Source organism: Panicum hallii, chromosome 5, assembly GCF_002211085.1.
Source record: "Panicum hallii strain FIL2 chromosome 5, PHallii_v3.1, whole genome shotgun sequence".
NCBI classification, from domain to species: domain Eukaryota; kingdom Viridiplantae; phylum Streptophyta; class Magnoliopsida; order Poales; family Poaceae; genus Panicum; species Panicum hallii.
This window is the reverse complement of record NC_038046.1, coordinates 50,827,657-50,835,737: the sequence shown is the minus strand read 5'-3', so window position 1 is coordinate 50,835,737 and position 8,081 is coordinate 50,827,657. Positions and strand designations below refer to the sequence as shown.

The 8,081-nt window shown below is 44.7% G+C and overlaps 1 pseudogene; it reads left to right on the top strand.

Annotated features, from left to right (window-relative positions):
• The first annotated feature begins 6,108 nt into the window (after window positions 1–6,108).
• Window positions 6,109–6,986, top strand: LOC112892732 (annotated as a pseudogene).
• The last annotated feature ends 1,095 nt before the right edge of the window (window positions 6,987–8,081 follow it).

Below are 8,081 nucleotides of genomic sequence, written 5' to 3'. Positions count from 1 at the left end.
CGCGCTGCGGGGCCGGGACCGACGGCGTGCGCCTGCGCCGCGCGGACCGGGCCCGCGAGTATATATAGATTGCTAGATGATCGGGAAAGCGGTGATGGTTACCGTACCGGTACCGGCCTGATCATAACCCTCTGTCTTCATGTCCTTGTTTTCTGTTGCATCTTCTCTCATCGATGTCTCTTTTACGCGGTTGGAGAATTCTACTACGACGATGGCGATGCTCGGTTAGCGACAGTCTTCGTTCTGAAAACGCTGTATCTCCCTTTGTTTACGCAAGCAGACATCCATTAAGTTTGCACTTATTATTGAACCATAACCACATCTGTACATGTTTTTTTTGGAGGTTTTTTAAAGTCTTTTTTTTTTAGATTTTTCGACAATATCTACTGCCGATCCGCTGGGGGGGCTCCTATGGATCGCAAAAGCCCATTACCGGCCCACCAGTACCAGCGCGCAGGGGGGCTAGTTCTCAGCAGCAGCAGCGGTACGTACGCTTTTGTTTTTTTTCCTTTCTTCAATCTTCTAATTATCCTAGCTATTAGCTAACTACGCACTAAGATGTACAATGTTGTGAATTTCAAGATCAGGATTTTAGTGAACATTTCAGGAAAAAATAATGGCATTTCAAGTTTGATACTTAAATCAGATCCTCATCCGCCTCCTCCAATTCGCTGCTGACACATGTCCACCCGCTTTCGTGAAGCTGCTCCGCACCCACCGCAGCCCGCAATCTCAGCCGTTGCACGAATCTTCAATAATGGAAGGTGTAAAACAAAAAATCTTCCGGATCCGCTGTTATTCTGATGAAGATGGATGGGCACCAAGGGGCCGGCCTTGCAGATTCCGTTCTGGTCTGCTAGACACACGCGGCCCATCAAGGCCAACCCTGATGCCACGGCCAGCTTAACGGCCTGGAAACGAACAGAGCCCAACTTTCCTCGATCGCCAGCGCTTCCATCCCCTCTCGCCCCTCTCCGGCCCCAATGCCGTGCTATGCTACGAGGCTCCAACAAAAGAGGCATAGCTGGGCCTTATCGCGTCCTGATCTTGTTGATCGTGTCCATACGTGACTCCGACTCCGGAGCCCACCGGACTCGTCGCGCCTGCCTACAACTCCTTCCGGAGGAAGATCTCTGCACACCATAGTACTTAAGGCGTGTTTGGTTCGACGCCTAACCTGCCGTAGCTTAATGTTAAACGTGCCACATCTTATTAGGTATCCGTTTGTTTCTCAGCTAACTATGGGCACGCCGCAATAGTTAGGCAGTCAGGTACCCTTTCGCCACACAAAAAAACGTCTAAGTTTAGACGGTCAAAACGAGCGCCACACTCCCACACATTGCCTAAGTGTAGGTGTGACGGTCATTCAAACACGTACCTGAACTTAGCTACCTTACACATACCACAGCTTAAGCAACGTGCTAAGCTTAGGCTAGACGGGTGAGGTGACGAACCAAAACAGCCCTGTAAATCCGCACGCGGCCACACGATGGACTCGACGGGTCCCAGCAGAAGCCACACGCACGAAGCCGTCATGGGCGACCAGAGGCCGCCGCCGCCGCTGGAGCAGTCGATGCGCGAGCTGACGCTGGAAGACGGCCGCCGGGACCCCGGTCCCCCGTCCCGCCCCCCCGAGTCGATCACGATGGATCTCGACGACGACGGCGTGCTGCGGCAATACCCGCGGCACATCTTGCCCGCCGTTCCCTCCGGCGCCGCCGCGCCGCCGGGGGGAGCGGCGGCCGTCGGTGCCGTCGTCGTCGGCCACGACAGGCACATGGACGAGGCGCGCCGCGGGGTGCCGCCGCCGGACGCGCAGCAGGCCCGGGCGCTGGCGCGGGACCTGGAGGCCATCCTGCTGGAGATGCTGCCGGAGGGCTCCGTCCTGATCGGGTACACCGCCAACGGCTACCTCTTCTCTTGATTCCTGAGCAGCGCAATGCATCAAGACGGGTGCCGGATTGCTCATCACCATGAATTCATGATGGCATGACCCGATTACATATTCTTCCGTCCTCGCGGCCGTCCATTATTGTTAAGAGTTAAGACCCTGTACAACGACGTTGGCTCTTGGAGCTACAGTGGTATTGCAAGACAAAACACGTAGGAGTGCTGCATTGAATAGTGAAGGCACAGCTGGGTGCCGCGACACTGACGCTTGCTTTTTTGCTTCGTCCGGTGGGGGAATGAAGACCGCGATTGGTGGCGCTCTGCTGTAGACAGTGATCGAGTTGAGCTTGAGCGTACTAATAATGCGAACCACTACCGTCAGCAGGAACGTCGTGTGTTCGAGTTCCCGTGCCGTGCGTACGTGGCGACGACGATGTCTCCCTCCGGCCACGGATCGACGTCGGTGAAGTGAATGCATACGGTATGCACGAGCACGGCGCGCGTACGGTACGAGCACGACACGACCGTGGCAGTGACAGGCGACGGCCGGCGACCCGGCCGGAGCTGGATCGATCATTCTACAGTGTCTGTCTAGTTCCTTCAATGTGTTTGTCGCGACGTTTCAAGCACCTCGTACGAACGGTGGCGTTCCATCACGGCACGGGACTACTGGGCGCGATGAGCCGATGGCCGCGGACGACGGATTAAAGAGTAAAGTCACCGCGTGATATTGAAAATTTAGCTCATGCCTTCTATGCTATTAAAATTTAGACCATCTTTCTATACCATTAAAAATTTAACTCCATCCCTTGCGTGCCATGGACGCTACTTTGAAGGAAAATATACAGCTTCACCGTTAAAACGGGAGTAGCCATCGTCATTCTGATTTTACCCTTTTCTAACCTTATCACCAATCACCAATCACCGGCCGTATCTCGATCTCCTCCCCAAATCATCGGTATGCGTGCGGTTTTGCCGGTCCGCCATCATCCGCGTCTGAGATCAGCATCGCTGGCGCTAGCTGTGTGCGGCCTTGCCGGTCCGGCTTCACTCTTATGGTCTTCAGTCCGCGACAAATCCAAGAAGATGAGGTTTCATATGGATATATGGATACGAGGCTAATCACAATGGAGTTTTATATCCATGTTTCCAAGAATGCCACGTCAATTTTGTAGAAGGATGAAACACCCTCTCTCAGTAGAGAGTTTCATCTCACTATTTCATATACCAACATACTCCTTAAATGCTGCAAATAAATAACCAATAGAATTTACTCAATTGTGTGAAGATGAAACAAAACACTCTCAATGGAGGTTTCACACGGTTTCCAAGTTCTTGGAAATGGGTTAATATAGTTTCATCCTCATGAAACTCCATGAAACTCTTACTTTTTAAATAATATGCCATATCATCCAAATTGCTGATGTGGCAGGCTAATTAATGCCATGAAACACCCCATGAAACTCCCATTGTGAATAGCCTGATGGACCTCGAGTGCATGCTGGTAAGTGCAGAAATTAATTCTGGATGATGAGCCCGAGTCCCGAGAGAGGGAAAAGCGGCGGGAGTTGCCGGGCTCGCCGTGGCGGTCTGAGGGGTAATGTTATCTTTTTTACCCTCACTTAACAACTATGTAACAATGTTGTAATAGCCATGGCAAGTAAGGAATGGCATAGCACATAAGGAATGGAGTTAAATTTTCAATGGTACTGAAAGGATTATCTAAATTTCAATAACATAGAAATAAAAAGTTAAACTTTTAATGACATATAAAAATTTACCCTAGCGCCATATGCATCTTCTGCGCCACCACCATCTGCTACGCCCCAGCACGGCCGCCGCAAGCTGCTGCGCCCCCACCGCCACATGCATCATGATGGCCGGGATCTGGTGCTGGGAATCTTGGAGGTCAATCCACTTATGCGAATCCATGGTAAGATTCCTCATATTTTCAGTTTATGCATCGACAGGGAACCACTCATATGTTCTGCTTGAAGTATAATGTTTTGGTGATTGGTGGGGTCTGTCGAGTGCACTGGATGTCTAGCGTATTTTTTCCCTTGTGGTGATTGTAACATATTTGCATTGAGTTAGAACTGACACACAAGTTGACTGAACTTTGTGGTTGCAATCGGATTTACTGTCTAAACTTGATATATGCTGCCTAACTTAATAATCTGAACGGAAATTTCTTGCTTTTTAAGGTCTGTAGACAACATTATTTTTTCATTATTTACCTCAATGAATATTGGAGTTGTTCATCCTTTGATTCACCACAAGATATGAACTCCCCTGTTGCACTTAACCATGATAGCTACAGACTAGCAGTTATTTTGCACATTTTATCATGTTCATAGATCATATGTGCTCACACTCTGTTTATGCAAATTGTAGGGGTAGTTATTTTAATTTGATACAGCAACCACTATATCCACCACTGCAACCAATTGGAGAAAATTTCTATTTTGTTGGGGTCGCAAAGAGCATGAATCCACCATCTCCGGCAACTACACCAACAGGTAGGGTCAGCATTGACATTGATGTCGATGATGGTGTGAAGGCAAGTAGGGGTGTGAAGAAAAGATTTTGGTCGCATAATGAGGAAGTGAGACCGGTAATTACATAACTCCTGTCCATATGATGGCATGCATGAAGTAGTTCAGATGTTAAGTTCCTAACTTTCTTATGTGCAGGCAAGTGCTTGGATGAACACTTCTAAAGACCAATGACAAGAAAAGTGATTCATTTTGGGGTCAAATCACTGAAAAATTTAACAAGGACTCCCAACCAGATCCTACTAGGGATACTAACCAACTAAAGGTCTACTGTTCATGGCTGAGCACAGTGATCAACAAGTTCAATGGCTACTGGAGTTCAGTCTGTAAAATGAATAAGAGTGGATACTCAGACGATCAACTGATGGATGAAGCACAGAGGAGGTTTACCAACAGGAATAAAAAGCCTTTTGCACATGTGCACTGGTGGAGGATCCTAAAGAATGAACCAAAATGGTATACTTCTGTTGCTCAGGCAGAGAAAGATAAAAGCAAGACTATAAAAATTGATGACAGAGGGGAACCACGTCCTATTGGCAGAGAAGCAGCCAAGACAGAGCGCAAAGGGAAACGAAAGGTTGAAGAACTTATGGATGGTATTGTTATTCTCAGAGAGAACATAAACAAAATAGTTGAAGTTACACAAGAGCGCAAGAAGGAGCGAGAAAAAGCTACAGAGAAACAGCTTGAGATCTCAAGAATTAACCTGAAGGTTGTGAAAGAGCAAAAGAAGTAAAATTGCTACAAGCTTACAATTCTCTGCTGATTCAGGAAACAAGTAATATGACCGATGAAAAAAAGGCTACCCGAGCGAAGACATTGCAATGGATGTAGAAGAAAATCATGGCTGCTGATGAGGAAACATGAGGCATATATTTTCAGGAAGTTACATGATCTGCAGGTCGATGTCTTGTGAATTGAGTTCTGTTGCACTTATCTTTTTTTTAGACCAATGGTCACTTTTGTTTTGGTGATTGTGATTGTGAACTGCATATGTTAACTGAATTTGAAGTGCATTTCAATTTATCTTATTTCTGCTCCATTTACATGTGAACTGAATTTTAACGGCTACATTTACATGTGAATGTGAATCAAATGTGACACTGCTCCTACATGTGAATGTGAACCACACGTGAAACTGTTCCATTAACATGTGAGAATGAACCTGCTGTGAAACTGCTCCACTAATCATGTCACCAATATATATCAAGTGCGTCGCCATCCATCCTGCATCCTCGGCAGCTTTTTTTTCTCCTCTACTACAGTTTGATTGTTCGTCGGCAACGCAAGCTGCATCAGGTTACTCTGTTTTTCCTTTCAGCTTTGTTGTGCCATTTCCTTTCAGTTTAGTTCCCAAACATGTACTCCCATTGTCCAGGAGATGTCGGATGAAGAGGTTGATAATCTAAATCTAGCAAGCAACACTATTGATCTGTTCGATGACTACATCGAAGAGGAGGACCTTATAGATGACTTAATCAATGAAGTCACAGTGGCCTTGAAGGCTAGCGTCGAAGCTATTGCAGAAGCTGCATCTGATCATCGATTGCGTCTGATAAAATATATTAATAGGCCACGGGAGTAATATCATCAACTTCTAGTGAATAATGATTTCTCGGAAAATCCTCTCTATCCGCTTAATATTTTTCGCCGACGATTTCGCATGTCTAGGCCACTATTTTTATGCATTGTTGATGCCTTAGAAAAATGGTCTGATTACTTCACTACAAAGTTGGATGCTGTCGGTCGACAAGGGCTTACACCACTACAAAAGTGTATGACAGCAATTCGATAGTTGGCTAATGGCAATGCGGCGGATCATCTAGATGTGTCTCTAAAGATTGGTGCGACGACTTTTATGGAGGCGATGAAGTATTTTGTCGAGGGTGTTATAGCTGTATTTGGTGGGCAATATTTGAGATGCCCCACTATGGAAGATGCCGAGCGTTTGCTCAAAATTGGTGAGAGAAGAGGTTTTTCTGAAGTATTTGATAGTATTGACTGTATGCATTGGCAATGGGAAATATGTCCAAATGCATGGAAGTGCCAATTTACTCGAGGTGATCAAAAGTTCCAACTATAATTCTTGAGGCCGTGGCATCACACGATCTTTGGATCTGGCGTGCATTCTTTGGAGTTGCCGGTTCTAACAATAATATCAATATTCTGAACCAGTCTACTCTATTTATTGAAGAACTAAAGGGCCAAACCCCTAGAGTACAATATATGGTCAATGGGAAGCAATACAACACAGGTTACTATCTTGCGGATGGTATATACCTGGAATGGGCTGTATTTGTGAAGTCAATATCCATGCCCATCTCTGACAAGGACAAGTTATTTGCACAAGAACAAGAAGGAAAGAGAAAGGATATTGAACGTGCTTTTGGAGTGTTGCGTCGTCGATGGAGCGTTATGAAAAAACCAGCCCGCCTACACGATCGTGGTCAACTTGAGAAAGTGGTGTTAACTTGCATTATACTTAAAAATATGATAGTTGAAGCTGAAAACAAGAAGACATTGAAGAGAATCTTGATCTAAATGAGCCTCCTAGTAAGTGATGGTCCAAGTACCAGAATTCTCCCCTGATGACTACGTACCATTTGAAAGGGTGCTAAAAAAGATGATGATATTCAATATCGTTCGGCTCATGCGCAACTAAAGAACGACTTGGTGGAGCACATTTGGAACAAGCTCGGGCATCATCAAAATTAATCTAGAGATTAAGATATATTATGTGTAATCATTTTCCTATATTCAACTATCTAATATCATACAAATATATGGTATTAATCATAATGTTTTACCATATTCAATTATCTAATATCGTACAAACACTTAATTTAGATTCAATTGCAAAAATAGCTATAGAATCCTCATGGCACACTTGATCACAACACAACGTAAAAAGTAAATGATGTATCCTGTCTATAAAACTGTGCCATGAAACTGTGCACTAAGAGTGACAGTTTCATTGCATTGAAAAGCTGACGTGGCTGTGTTGCTCACTGTTACCGTAAAACTGCCACTGAGATTGGCCTTAGAGACATCAATTCACACACCGTCTACGTGGTTACGCTATCACCGCCAACCCATCATATCTGGCAGTTTTGCGCCGAACATATGGGCCATAATTAAGGAAATTAATGGCGGACATTGTTGCATGCTAAATTGGACAAAGGCATCCTGCCAAAACATCTCGAGGGGCTAGGGATTCTCGACCTGGAGAAATTCAGCATGATCATTGTGACAGTTCGTGTACTTGTAATACTAGATATACTTTGTTAGTGTGAAATATGTGTTTGTTAAGTATAAAGCTTATGTGTGTTTATGTGAAGCTTTTGAAAATTTAAAGTGTAAGTAAAAAGGGTATTTCTGTAATTACAGAAAAATCTAGGGTTGTTTTTGCAAAATGCATTTGGATAAAGGTGATTTCAAAATAAGTAAAAGATGGTTTTGTAAATATGCTTTTCTTATTTTATTCCCTGTAAAAAAAATATATATTTATCCAAAAATTGCATTTGAAATGCATGTGTTGAAGTGGGTAAAAAGTTTGGGTAAAATGGTAAAAATAAGGATATTTACGTAATTTTATAAAAGTACAAGTCCTTTTATGCAAATGTTTGATTTACAAAA